The sequence below is a fragment of the Leptinotarsa decemlineata genome, unplaced genomic scaffold, assembly GCF_025532065.1.
Source record: "Leptinotarsa decemlineata unplaced genomic scaffold, Ldec_3_MD MMD2_tig00002974_RagTag_RagTag, whole genome shotgun sequence".
In the NCBI taxonomy this organism is placed as follows: domain Eukaryota; kingdom Metazoa; phylum Arthropoda; class Insecta; order Coleoptera; family Chrysomelidae; genus Leptinotarsa; species Leptinotarsa decemlineata.
In genome coordinates, this window is record NW_027412578.1 from 2,778,600 (window position 1) to 2,793,540 (window position 14,941).

The 14,941-nt window shown below is 33.8% G+C and overlaps 1 protein-coding gene and 1 long non-coding RNA gene across 7 annotated transcripts in view; one reads left to right on the forward strand and one right to left on the reverse strand.

Annotated features, from left to right (window-relative positions):
• Positions 1 to 14,941, forward strand: part of LOC141483070 (uncharacterized) — a 309,939-nt gene that overhangs the window by 289,553 nt on the left and 5,445 nt on the right. Inside the window, exon 5 of one of the 4 annotated variants that reach the window (XR_012465887.1) lies at positions 7,062 to 7,865. The exons of the other annotated variants lie outside the window; for them this stretch is intronic. This is a non-coding gene — a long non-coding RNA (uncharacterized lncRNA). Of the gene's footprint in view, positions 1 to 7,061; positions 7,866 to 14,941 lie in introns of those variants that run through there. 4 annotated transcript variants of the gene reach the window in all.
• The window catches only part of LOC111504691 (uncharacterized), a 213,708-nt gene that overhangs the window by 107,630 nt on the left and 91,137 nt on the right, over positions 1 to 14,941 (reverse strand). The gene's annotated exons all lie outside the window — the stretch shown is intronic.

The following is a 14,941-nucleotide window of genomic DNA, read 5'->3' on the forward strand; positions in this document are numbered from 1 at the left end:
AGAATAAAAAATATAGGAATAATTCAATAGAAATGATCTTCTGATTGAGGGAGATATGAACTTGATAGCCTAAAGCAAGCTGAGCAATTTGAGTAAAGAGGATATTACATTTAGAATTTCAAGATTTGCAATCAACTGCTTATCGTCAAATAAAGTAGAGTGAATATAAACCATGTATAAAGTATAATTGGGACTGAATTACGAATATGAAATATTATATAAAAGTATTTAGAAGAATGATCTTCCATAAATGAAATAAGAAGAACATGGGAGGTCTTCTCAAAACAGTGCTTGCTATCGTGTTAGGAATCACACGTTAGAAGATAAGACCTCGTTAGTCCTTAGCTCGCACAAGTTTCCACTTCTGAGGGTTGTCGTTCGTAGGGATGCGACATCTGGTTAAGGGAAAAACATATTTTAAACAGATTTTTTTTAAACAGATCATTCAAAATGTCAGCATTAGCATACTGAGTTTCAAGGTGCTGCCAACTCATTAAAATCAACTTGAAATCCTACATTTGATTCTTCTAACTCAGAGTCGAAAATTTTGCAGCCGTCCATCTCCTCTCATTCGAATTCCTCCATAATCATATTTCAAAATGTAGTTTTATCAGAAGTCGTCATTTTTTTTAATCTATTGATCAATACCGCCAAGAGATGACATACCAGTTTCCAAGGAATTTGATGAGGCGCCTTATAAGGCTATTTCAACTATTAATTAAGATAAAGATAGATTTGGTAGCCCGGTAATAGCTATATATTCCTTATATCTCTCACTTGATAAAATCAACTGAAATTTTTTATTTAAATTCCGAATTCAAATGTTACCTGTCAACCGGGGTAATTTAGGACCAAGATAACAGCAACAATTTGAGGCGATATGATCATTGTCTCGTTGTTGAAGACAAGGTAATTATTTCATCATAAGTGATAATGGATGGAGATGAGACAGTTCAAGGAGAATGTTCAGAAATTCGTGGCCTAGTTAGATGATCGTGTTAAGGATTCATTCTAATTTATTGATATCATTGTTGAGAATACAGAGGCTGCAATTGTTCTTGTTCTATAGTTTTTTGAATCTTGCATTCTACTGTTTTCTTTCATCAAGCGAATTAGTGTCGAATACAGAGCACCAAAAAAAATTTAAACTGTGTAAATAAAGATAAGACAAAAGTCCACATATCACAACATGAAGATAAAACTCACCAGAATATTTGCTCTCGATGTTGAATGCTAGAGTTTGAAAGAATTTGAGTCGGTGAAGATGTCCATCTGATTTTGAGTTTGATTTTCAGAATATCAGAAATACTGATGAATCGAATTCCTGTTCTGCAATTTCTCTGAAATCTTTCTCTGAACTGTTACTTTGAAGCTCTGAACCAATTAAAGTCGAGATTTGCAACGCATGAGATTTGATTGATGTTTATGTCAGATGCCAGTTCAATAAAGAATATTCAGCTCATTTGAATCATAACGCTAAAAAAAGAGCAGGTAGTCTGAAATTTGGAGACATTGTGCTTGTAGGATCGACATTGTCGAAAAAAGAGATTGGCCGATTGGTCGAATATTTGAAATATATACTGGAAGAAAAAATATTGCCAGATTAGCTAAACTGGAAGTAAACTGTAGCTGAAGATTGTAACCTTATGGTATACAATGATGAAAATTATGAAATCGGCGATTTGAAAGGCAAAAGACATAATCAGACCTGAGAAAAATTCAATTCATCAGGCAACTCCGAAAACAAGAAAAGTTTTGTAGAAATGAAAATATCAAGAAGAATGAGGTGGATGTAAGTAGCATTACTAAAACACATAAAGAGAAATCAGTGGTACTCCGAAAACTGCTGGAAGCTTTACGGGATTTACAATTAATTTTCCAATATTACAAAAAATATCTTGAGGATGCACAAGCAGCCAGTTTTTTTGTTCTAGATTTTATTTAATTTTTTGCACTCCTATAATTGTTTTTACCAAAAGTAAATTACAGTAACCAAAAATAACAAAGCAAAATGTCAATAAAATCAAAACTTGAGTAATTGTGAAATACATCAACTAATTGTCCTCCGTTCTAATAAACCGCACTGTATATGGGATAGTTGCTAATTTTCTGGTCAGTTACAGAAATTTAGCGTTGAATTTATTCAATTCTTACCAATTTGCATATTCGAATAAAGAAATTATATAATAGAAAATATTTGAGGAATTCCACAAATATTACAATTTGGTAATTCCCCAATTATAAAACTTAATTGAAAAAAGTAGCAAGTTTATGATTTCATTTGAGATAGCAATTTCAACATATTTGTGAAGGTCGTTATTATCGCCTGAATGTAAAGGTGTTGGAATTCGGAAATTGTGTGGAAATAAATTGTATTTCGTCTATTCATAACTGGATTTTACCGTTCATCTTCTACTGAGTGAAATAAACATTTCATTGAGAAGAAATACATATATTGCTGAATATGTGGCATACATCACTTCGAAACCAATTTCGTTATGATGAAGATAACGGTGTTCCTAATTATTATTATTCAAGTAGTTTGACAAAAGTTCAAGAAATAAACCAGTGCGTAAAAAATGCATGAATCTAAAATCTAAGAAATCAAAAACATAAAATACATTTTCATTCATTGATTATTAAACATTTGCGGCCAATTTTCCCTCTTCATTAACACGCTTTTATCAGCTTCACCTGTATATATGTATGTTTGTTTGTTTGTTTGTAACTCTCCTTTTCATTTCTTATTTGACAGACTTATCTACATTATTGCTTGATATATTCGCGGGTAGATGTTTTTTTTATTAACACGCGCGCCTGCTACCTTATTTGTAACCCTCCTTTGCGCGCCTGCTACCTTCCTTGGGCTTGGTAGCTGATTTTCAGGCTCCCTCTCCGAAATTGGAAAATATAAATATTCATTTTTCTAAACATTATACGGCTGATTGATCCCAAAGTTTAGATAAAATAAATATAGTTCAAAAAGACTAAAAAACGCGCTTTTATAGCATACGAAACTAAAAATGAAAAACAAATATATGTAGTTGAAGAAACTAAAAAAACATGCTTCTAAAGAACATCGAACTAAAAAAATGAAAATATTTTTTCAATAAGCTTAAAACAATAACGAATGAAAAATACTAGTATTATTGTGAAAAAAACGTGGGCGCTTTGTGCCATATTTTTTGTATATCAAGCGCCCGTCGCTTTTCCAACAATAATACTAGTATTTTTCGTTCGTTATTGCTTTAATCTTATTTAAAAAAATATTTTCAACAATTCAGTTCGATATTCTTTGAAAGCGTGTTTTTTAGTTTTTTTAAACTATACTTATTTTGTAAAACTTTGGTAAGATAATGTCTAACAAAAAAAACCTATAAAAATCAATAAAAAATTATTTTTTGCTGTTAAATCTGAAAGAATCGTATTGCTATTTGCTAGTATTCATGGAAATGTAGTATCCTCTCTTCAAAATAGTGAAACCGAGTCAACTTTCAATATCACCACTATTTTAAGCTGAGTTGTTTTCGTAAGGTTTACTGTGAATATTATATATATTAGAAAATCTTATTTGTAATGACGCACGATACAATGAATTAACACAATATTCAACTGAGTGACCCATTGTACATCCTCCCAAGGAGTTGTCCTCCTAGGTCATCGTCCACCCTATCCTTTCCAGAAAGGTGGACCGGTTTCTGGGAGACATCTGGGTGTAGGCCAAGACTCGCCGAACACACACTCTCTTATTGACAATAACTCCGGAAATTTGCAGAGGTCATGCCTGGCAGTTTCATTTTCCTGTTCACACGTCCTGCATAGAGGTGTGTCCACTAGCCTCAAAGTGTGGAGATGTTTTCTTAGTTAGTAGCCAATTAGAAATCCTGGTCAGCGCCAGATATTTCTTTGGCGAAAGCTTCCCAGGGTTGCCCAGGGTAATCCTGGCAAGATTGCATCCTTTGATTTCATCACATCTCTTAAGAGATTGAGCATGGGTGTGATGTTTGGTTAGTTCTGCAATTGTCGAAGTCATCAGGCCGTAGGTGCTACTGGGTCCTGAAATTCTCAGTCCAGCCGCTTCCTTGGCTAAAGAGTTGGCAATGCGATTACCGTTACTCCTGTCGTGCCCTTTAATCCACCTTAGGATAATGTTATTATCTACGAGGCTTTGGCTAAATCTTGGTGGCACTCTAGTACTAGCCCTGAGGCAACACGTTGTCTGTTCAAGACTACTAGGGCTTGTCTGCTATCAGTGCAGATTGTTACGTTTTTGCCAGAAATTAATTTCCTGGTTATTTCTTTTGTGACGACTGAGATACCAGCTATTTCAGTTTGAACCACGCTGGTAGTTTTTCCCATTCCCCACTTATTCCTTAGGCTTAGCAATTTGCAGTACACTCCACATCCAGAGTTTTTTTTGCTTTTTGATCCGTCTGTATATATATGCGAGTTTGGGGTATTATAAATTTGCCAAAATGTCTGTTGAGTTATCGTTTCTATCAACTTTTATTTTTGTGGTAAAACTGCCTTCAGCCTCTTCCATTTTGCAGTAAGTTGTATTAGAAGAAGGCGGTTGCTTAGGGAACTGCCTATCTAATTGGTATCGATTCGATTAGTCCAATATCCTATATAATTCAGGATAGCTCAGGTCGGCGAAGTGTTCGGACGTAAGACTTTCAATGAAGTCTTCCTGGGTTCCTCCCCTTTCTTCCCGAACCATTACTATTACTTATATCTGAAGCTTGGATGTATATTGAAAGAATGAACAATAATTTTTTTCCTCTCTGGCATGCCTTTCTTCTTTACGAAATTATCCTCAATTGAGCTACCTTGACAAATCAACCCAATGTGGAAGAAAACCACATTCCCTTTTTTTTTCCACCGTGCCAGTTTCAATTCGCAATTATCAACCAGCCATATAACTTTTTTTTTGTAGGTCACATAGTGTCCAAAAAACTGAAGTTATTTGCTATTTTCGGGTTATTATAGTTCCAGAAAATATTGATCCCCGCAGAAAGAGAAATTTTGGCCGCCTTTTTTTTCCCTCGACACACTGAAACTATTTCATGAAACTAAATATGCAGAAAGTAAAAGGCATGTCCCGTTACAAACTACTCCTACAATATGTATTATCTTTATTTTCACGGAACATCATTCTGAAATCACTTCGAAGTAATAATAAAACCAAAACAAATCGTTTTCTCTGGTAACGGTGTGATAGCAGGGCGATTTCACGCTCAACTGGGGCTTAAATTTCTAATTTTAAATAAATATTATTACAATAATCCTGTGAAGTTCTTTTCCTGTTGAATTCCTCAGAAAATAACTGGGTAATACATGTAAATATTGTGGCTACGCGCGTTCTTTTCCGCAGCCGCAGAAGTTAATGTGGTTCTTGAAGAATGAGAGGACTGAACAGGTACGGATTAAGGATAGTGTGATCAAAGGATTATGTAAACTATTGTTCTTAATCTACATGCATAATTTTAATATACATGCATAGTATGTAAATTCATCCTTACCCCTCTCTTGAAAAAATCCAATTCATAATTCAAATCAATATCTTGGAAACAGTAGTTGAACTACTTCAATTTTTTTCATTTAGTAGCTTTCAAGATTATATGGTATCATTTCAAGCTGCTATGTTTTACTTATCTCCTGTGTCAATAGTTTTATGTAGTTTTTATGAATGTAGAAGTGCCTCTTATTCAGCTTGTTAATAGGTAAGAATCAGTGGAAATTTGCCTGTAAGTAAGTCATGGGATATGGAAAATAGTTCTTCAATACTTGGCATTTAGTAAGTTTTCGAAATGACAATTCGAACACTTGGTCAGCCTCATTCACTCCTCACTGATACTGTTGAATAATTATATTTTTCCATCAACCTTTTTGAGAATATTCATATTTGAAAAAAATGAATACCCAAAAAGGTCGAGGAAAAAGTCTGATTTTCTCTTCAAAAAATGGATTTTGTTCAATTATATTCTCTACTGATTGCACCAGTAAGATCTATATTTATAAACAACTCCATTATATCACCTCATCATGATATTGATGTTGATTTGTTAGAGGAATGCCAACATACGAATATATTTTCGATAAAGAAAGTTACATGAATTTTCGCATAGAAGACTTAAAACCAATATTATTTGTGCAGGTATAAATGACTTTTTTGATTCTAGGCTCGATTGTAGGAAAATCGATTTTTTTTCACTTTCTTTGTCAATTTGGGAAGTAACAAAGTGATATTTCCAGAACTCTTGTCCGTTTTATGCTCAAAATAACATGGTTTATTGGATTTCAAAATGAAAAAATCGTCACAATTCTAAACTATAATTTTTTATTCATCCTTATTATCCTCATTATTTTTCGAATGATCTTCGAACGAAGTATTGAATTAATTGTGAATATGGTTGATCGTTAAAATAAAACAATTGATTTCATTTTCAGATTCACAGAAGCATCACTTTGATGTCTTCTATCCTTAATAACTCCAAACAAAAAAAACTAATTTGATATTCGATATGTTATCCCTAGTAACTTCAGAAGTCACAGATGTTAGATTAAAAATATCTGACTTTAATTTTGTAATAGGTCAACCTACGAATGTTAAAATTGTGTACTACGTCATTTGATTCATTTTTTATTGATCGAAACATCACTAGGGGCTTCTCTCAATTGAACTTTTCGTCAAATCAGATACACCGGCTCTATGAAGAAAAACGTTCTGTCATTTTATCAATGAATGAATTGCACGCTTTCCAACCAATTTCGTTATGCGATTTATAGGGAAATTAAATCTTTGAATTATAGACATTCCGAGTTTTATTGGCCAATTCAATAGGGCTATTTTGAAAACCATTAGCAATTACTTTCCTGAAATGCACCATCGAATATCTAACTGACATTAATGACATTCATCAAATCAGTTCGTAAAACTCAAAAACCATATGGTCAAATATCTCTTTTGTCTTATGTGACAGGTTAATGGCGTTGAGTAAGGTGTTGGTAATGTTAGTAGATTTAAATTTAACATACACGAATCCAATTTGAACTTTCAGGTAATAGTATGGATAATCAGCTTACAAAATCAAAAAAGCAGCAGATCGAGCAGAAACTTGGGACAATATGGAAGGTAGTTGCGTGAATCCAACATTTTTACGATTGATGACCTATTTATTTTGCATGAATTAATATTGAATATAGGATAAAGAAAAAAACTTTCTTCTGATTTCTACAAAGTAACAAATAAAAAAAACTTCATGAAAATCAATAAAAGTTTATTTTTCAAGAGGAAGAATAAACTTTGATCCTTCCTCTTGAAGATGATCACTTGGTGATCGAAACATGTGTCATGGTGTTGAAAATAACGATTTGGTATTGAAGAATATTCCAGTAATATTCACCCTGTATGTAGTTCTCATGTACAAAGTAAGATGGTTATTATCTATACAAAAGAGTTTATATAACTACCGAATGGTATTAATCTCAGTTTTAGATACTTATCTACATATCAACGAAAGGGTGCAACATTTTGAAACGCTTTCAGTAGTAAGGGGGCCATAGTGTTATTTCACAATATATTCATATATTCAAGGAAACTCAAACACACAGAAGTCACTATTTTGTGTTTGTAATTTGGAATAGACAAAACGTATATAAGACGAATGAGGAACGTTGTTGCTAGAAAGTAAAGCATATACTAACTTTTTTCTATATGAAGTTTAAATTACTTGATATTTCTGGCAAGGAGTTCATAAACGAATTTCATGAATTTCAAGTGCCTTCTCAACCCTTGTTAATTTTTTAGATGGCTGCATTTTGGGTTTCCCTGCTAGTCAATTTACATCGCTGCATTTTGAGTTTCCTGCTATTCAATTTACATCGTATGTTTTTAAGTAATATCAAAACTTGAACACCATTCTTTGAGGAATATCCTGAAAATTATCAAGAAGATTCTCCCATAAAAACATTGGAAGGACTGAAATGATCGATGACCTCTTAAAAATCAAGAGTGTGTCAAAAAAGGCTTCAAAGCTTTGTTCCATTGCAATTTCTACTTCAACTCAACCAGAAATCAATCTCACTACATGTTATTCGAAACTCAGACATTCGAGATGATTTAATGAAATTTGGTCTTCTATGGGTTGAGGATCAACTTTTGCAAGCTCTCATAACCCTATTGGGTTATGAGAGCTTCATAACAGCTTTTCTATAACCATATTAAAGTGATCAAATCTATAGAGTCAATATGATTATTTCGAAATGGTATGAAATTTCTTCACAGGTATATAGATTTTGATAAAATTTTTGGTTTCAACTCATGATCGTGGCAGAAAGAAAATCATCTCCACCCACGAAGAGACCATCGATGGAATCGTCAAAAAACTCCACTCTCGAATATCAAAGATAGACCAGGCTCCCTATGGCGATCTGTCGCAGAGCCAGGTTTCGACATCAATCACCAAATGAGGTTCATCATCTTTCTCTTTCACTATAAAGCAACTGAGAAGTTGAAACGAAAGCTCAAAACCAGACAGTGTTATTTCATCCAACAGTGGTGCTAAGCCGAATTATGAATATATTATTGGACTCAACTCTTCGAAGGACAATTCTTACTTAGGCCTTACTCAAGCTCTTCTTCAAGGACAGTTGAGTCCAATGATACTTTTGTTGTTCCACTTGAAAAACATATGGCGGAACGAAACATCTAGCACGTAACATCTGCCCATTCGAATAAAACCAGAAAAAAGAAATGAGTTGATCTTTAGTGTTTCGCTATATACCTCACTGTGCACTATATAATTATTCAATATTGCAAAAATCGAAGAATAGTCAAGATTTGAATACATAAAATTTCATTCTACCCATTCGAATGAGACCAGAAAAAAGTGATAGGTTATTCTTTTAGTGTTTCGCTATACACCTAACTGTATACTACAGAAAGATTCAATAGTGAAAAACTGAAGAATTGTGTAGATTTGGATACAGGAACCCGTTAGCAAAGATGATTGCCGAATTAAAAGACGTCCTTAAGAAATGCGACAACATACTTACCCCTCAACTGAAACGGAAGTTACTAGTTTAAAATCGAACGGTGTCGAAACTATATTGCCTCCCGAAAATCCACAAACGGTGAAAATCAATGCGCCCCATCATAATATTTTTCAATATTCTGAAACTCTCCCAACGTAAACAATCCTTGGGAAAGAAAAGTATTGGCTTTCTAAGTAAATTTTAATGTTAACCGTAATTACTACTGAAGAGCCGATAAGGCAAGTGTTTCACGTCAAAACATCGGATGTCTAGCAATGAGGAAGACAGTGTTCCATGCAAGTGAAATTTTACTTCTTTCAATAATTATATTGTGTAGGAATCCTGTGAATAATATCTGATTCGATTCCATAACGAATGTTTGGAATACAAACGGAATGGTGAAAATTGTTTTTTATAATCATTATAATGATGACGTTTTAATAGTATTCAATTCGTGTAGAAAAAGTATCTCTTATATTGTATTCTCAAAACTATGTAGGAAGAGTTGTGTTACTTTGCATCAATGGTGACATTTACAGAAAATGAACAAAAAATCAAATACAGGGTGTTCCTTAAACACATGCTAATATTTAAGGAGGTAATTCTTAGACCCATTTCAAGGAAAAAACGTCCTATGGACGTATGTCCTAAACGCCTTAACTTTTGAGATACAGGGTGGCAAAGTTTTCAAAAATAATCAATTTTTTAATAATAACTGAGATAATTTTGTAGACATCTTTGGCATATTTGGTACATATGTTCGTTCCATGCCTCAAGGCGCATTTTCTGATGTACACAAATTTGTATTTTTTCAAACAGTGGCATCCCTACGGTTTTCGCATTGAATATTTTTGGGAAAAAGTACTACGCCAATGCTTTCTTTTCAAAATGAAATCATTTTTAAAATCCTCATTTATTTTTAAGAAAATTTGATCTCTTGGTATTTCTTTGTCCGACGCATGATTTTCACTCAAAAAAATAAAAATCGACAGAAAGCAAATTAAGAAATTAGATCAATTCTAAAATGAATGAGAATCTGAAAATTGCTTCATAACGCATTACCAATTCCCTAATAATATTTGAAAACATAATCTGCAAAAAAATAAATTTTTCACAAAAACGAGTTTTATTTTATTTTGTGACAGTAAGTCTAAACGAATAGCACAAATTTGTTCATCAGTAATAATACCAAAACTGATTATAAAAATTGTTGGAAGTGGCCACCTGCACTTAGTATGCCTGCTTCCACCCTTCTACGCATGGAATTACGCACCCGTTCAAATATTCCCGGCGTATTTCGTATAGTTTCACACGAGGCAACTATTCGCTCTCTTAAATCTTCTAAAGTATTAACGGGAGTTTTATACACAGGAGTTTTAAGGTGACCCCATGAAAAAAATCTAAACTGTTGAGATCGGGGGATCTTGCTGGCCATTGCTGAGGTCCTCCGCGACCTATCCAACGATTAGGATAAACTGTATTTAAATGGTTTCGGAGAATTACACTGAAATGAGCAGGGGCGCCATCGTGCATGTACCATATTCGATTCCTCAACGCAAGTGGCACATCTTCCAATAACCCAGGTAAGTCTTTTTCGAGAAAGTGTAAATAAGAACGACCATCAAGGCGTCCTGGTAGAAAAAATGGGCCTATTAGATGATCACCTATAATTCCTGCCCATACATTAACCGAAAATTGGTGTTGGAAATGGGTTTCGCAGAGAAAATTAAGAAAATTGTACATCAGAAAATGCGCCTTGAGGCATGGAACATATGTACCAAATATGCCAAAGATGTCTACAAAATTATCTCAGTTATTATTAAAAAACTGATTATTTTTGAAAACTTTGCCACCCTGTATCTCAAAAGTTAAGGCGTTTAGGACATACGTCCATAGGACGTTTTTTCCTTAAAATGGGCCTAAGAATTACCTCCTTAAATATTAGCATGTGTTTATGGAACACCCTGTATATCTTATGGAGCGGGAATTTTGCATGGGAATTAAAATTGCATTTAGAATAATTATTTTGCGTTATATTTGTAGATATTTAGAAGAATACCTTCGATTTGGGATTTTTTTTTCACATTATCCCACTGTACACAGGGTGTTCGAAATAAAATTCTGAATGGATATGTGACTAGTCCTCATTTAATGTTGAGGGTTGGAGGAGCAGTAAAGTGAATGAATGTGGAAAAAAATTTCTATATGAAAATGATAGTAATAACCGTTTGTTCCCCAACTAATACAGTTTTCAACTGCCACATACCGCACAGTAGTGAATCAAATGTATGTATTAGTGTGTACCAGTATGCAAATTCGATGAAAGAAATCTCCAACCCTCTCCCTTCACTTAAACGAGTGTGCGTGCAAACGGGCACTACTAACGCGTGCTTCCACCCGAATTTGAATAAATCTCTGCTCATGGGAAGGGTTACTGCCGAAGGGTATCAATTTGTCCGCACGCATAACGTTCAAATCATTTTTATAGCATTATTATTAGGTGCTCGGAAGTAAGCTTCCAGTTCGGTTGGTTCATTTTGGAACGATTTGCTGAAGTAACCTTTACTTTCTGGTCGTATTATTCGAATAACTTCATTTCGAGAATAGCAAATAATAACAAACATTCTTCAATGAAAATTTATCGTTTTTCGAAATATTTCCCCTGATGATACATACATTATTGCATAAGTTCAAACCATTAGTCAAATCAGTTTCAACATTCCCCTTGAGACACCTCCAAAACATGGTTTATAAATGTTTCAACTGCTTCTTCGGCGCTCGTAAATCATTGACCACGCAGTTTACCTTTAATATTCGGGAACAAGAAGAAGTCATCGGGTGTCAAATCAGGACTGTACGGAGGATGAGTCACCTGTTTGACGAGATGTACGAGAGGTCGCATTTTCCGTCTTCGGCAGTTAATTTTACGAATTTCTTGGGTGCTTTTATCTCACAATATCTCACATGACGATCTTGCATCATCAATTCAGGCATTGCATCGATGTTTTCTAGCACAACAACCGATTTTGGACGATCTTCAATTAATTCGTCGGCGACCGAACTACGACCACGATTGAATACACTATACCAGCGATATACTGTGATTTTTGATGGTGCTTTATCGCCATTTAAAGAACTGACTTCATCTATACATTTTTGTTGGGATAATCCACGTCCAATGTGGTGAAAAATAATCCAACGAAAACCTTTCCTTGAAATTTTCATTTTTTAGTTAAATTGTTTTTCTTAACTCACTGTTAATGAAACAAATAGTACTTTCACATCAAAACGTTGTGAGTACGTTCATGCTAAAGTTTGTCAAACTTTATTATGGTGTTGCCACATTTGGTGTTGCCCGTTCCCGAAATATAAATAGTCCCCCATCCTAGAGGGGAAATAGCTAATGTATGCTTATTTCTGGTTTTCAGGAAATGTTGTTTCTGATTGTTAGTATATGTTCAACTGTTGTAAAAAGTATTGAACTGAAACAATAACATGAGACAGTAGCATATTTGTTTATGCTTTGGCAAAAAGAATCAGACTCCAATAATTTTTCAGAACTATCCGCTAAAGGCTAATGTGCTAATGCTCATCTTCACAAGGAAATAGAGGATTAATAAAAAATCATTCGAATTGTGGTTTGTGGTTATTCATAATTGTTGCGAATGTCCATTGAATAATATTTAGTCCCTCCATTCATAAACAATCGGTATCAAAACATCAAAATTATAAGAGGATTAAAAAAACAATATTTATTTTAAATGAATTACACAGGGGGTGATTCGAAATAAATATATATTATATACTTTGACTCCAACTGTAACTTGCTGGGATTTATTGTGATTCACACATTCAAACTTGACCAAACGAATCCAATTTTCCAATAAAATTGATGAAGTTCATTCAATATAATAACATTACGATCTCTCGGGTCAAAAGATGTAAGTTCAACTCTGCATTGTGTACCGATCGTCTTAGTTTTGTCGTATGATTATTCAGACGATAGTGGCCTTTATCGGTCCTGTTGCAAAAAGTAGGTCGTTTCTGTGTCAATCTAACAATTGTTTGATAAAACTTCGAAAGATGTATATATGCCTTGGAATAGTTTATTTTCACTTTCTTTGTCGCCGAAAAAAAAGGGAACAAATCATTTTCGTCATAACTTCCGTTCCGTAAGGAACTTTCAAAATAATGATAAAAAAGAAGGTTTTTCGTGCACTTCAAAAAAGTTCTCGAAAAATGCATTGTTTTTCGGTTACTTCACATTAAAACGTTAAATTTTGGCGTATTTTGCATTAAATCTACAGACACCGTGAATCGACCCTTTTTTTTATAGGCCACATTTTTACCAAAAACGATTTTTATAACAAAACGTGGGCTTATTGGTTAAAAATTTGACAATTTGACTCGCAAATAAATTGATTTTCATAAAAAACTCTACGAATCGGTCAATGTATCTATTCTCAGACTCGGAGTTTATGAACTATTTCTCACCCCCGAAAAGGGGTGACATTCAGCCTCAGGGTAAAGCAACCACTGGTAGTTGGTCATCTTCAATGTAGAAGGAAAATGAAACCTAAATCAAAATTTTCGTCGGTGTTGTTTGGCAAAATATTCGTAATTGACTGGACTATGTAGGGGCTAATTTTAGATCCTTGAATAATCCACTTTGTCACGATAATTTCCTATTGACGATGTGTTCATAGTATTTTAAATATAATCTGAAACACCCGGTAAGTTCAGTTAGATATATAGCTGGAAACTTAAAAGTGACACCGACAGTAATGAATTGCTTCCAAAATATTAAGCATTATAAAACCCATCAGTTCTACAAGGCCCAAGGCAAAGTACCAAATGAATTTATTACACTAATTTAAAATTAGCTTCTTTTATTGTTTATTCTTTTTTCGTGACTTACAGAGCCAACACATTCTGAATAGGTACCCACAATATTTTGTGTTTATTACGGAAACAAATAAAAAAGAACAAACAAGGTTACGCTTCCGCCATCCTGTTGACTCTTGACCAAAGAACATTTGATACTCTGCTTCAATGAAGTGCGATGCTAACCACGATATCACCATGGCAAATGAACGAAGAAATCTTTTACTATTCATCGATAACCCTATATAAAATAAAAATGCTGAAGAGTTGAAGTTATTGTTATTAGGATTTTCTACTTTTGATGCACTGTTTGAAACCTTTGGAGTAGTGATGAATATTACTGGAGTTTTATGTCAACACAACACGTCGACACGGGTTTTGATCACAAAGTGATCATCTTCAAGAGGAAGATCGAAACACGTGTCGAGGTGTTGAAATGTTTAAAGTAATCTTCAAGAGGAAGATTGAATCTTCCTCTTGAAGATAATCACTTTGTGATCGAAACACGTGTCGAGGTGCTGAAATAATGCTTTGGTGTTGGAATAAAACTCCAGTAATATTTATTAAGATGCTTTGTTGGGTACGATATAGTTAGTTTGGAAGTTGTCAACTCCAATATCAAATTTTGCTTCTACTCTTGAAACCGCTTATTATAATGTGGAAAACTTTGTGAATACTCAGCTATCCTATGTTATAGAATGATTTTAGTTTTCACTGCTCAATATGATATAGAATGGAATATGGAATTTCCAATAATTTGTATTGAATTTCTAATGATTAAAACATGGTATTACACTCCCTATATCTTGTTTCGACTATTGTTTGATGAGTTTATCTTGGTATTACCCTATTCAGGAAATTGATGTTTTGATTTTACAAGAAATCAACGTTATTACTATTATCATTTTGAGTATCATTATTAAAGGTAAGGTAATATAAAAATGTACTGCACAAAAACTGTCCGTTGTCTGTTCAGTTATCTCTTTCGCAAATGCTATACAGAAACCGATTTAGGACTATT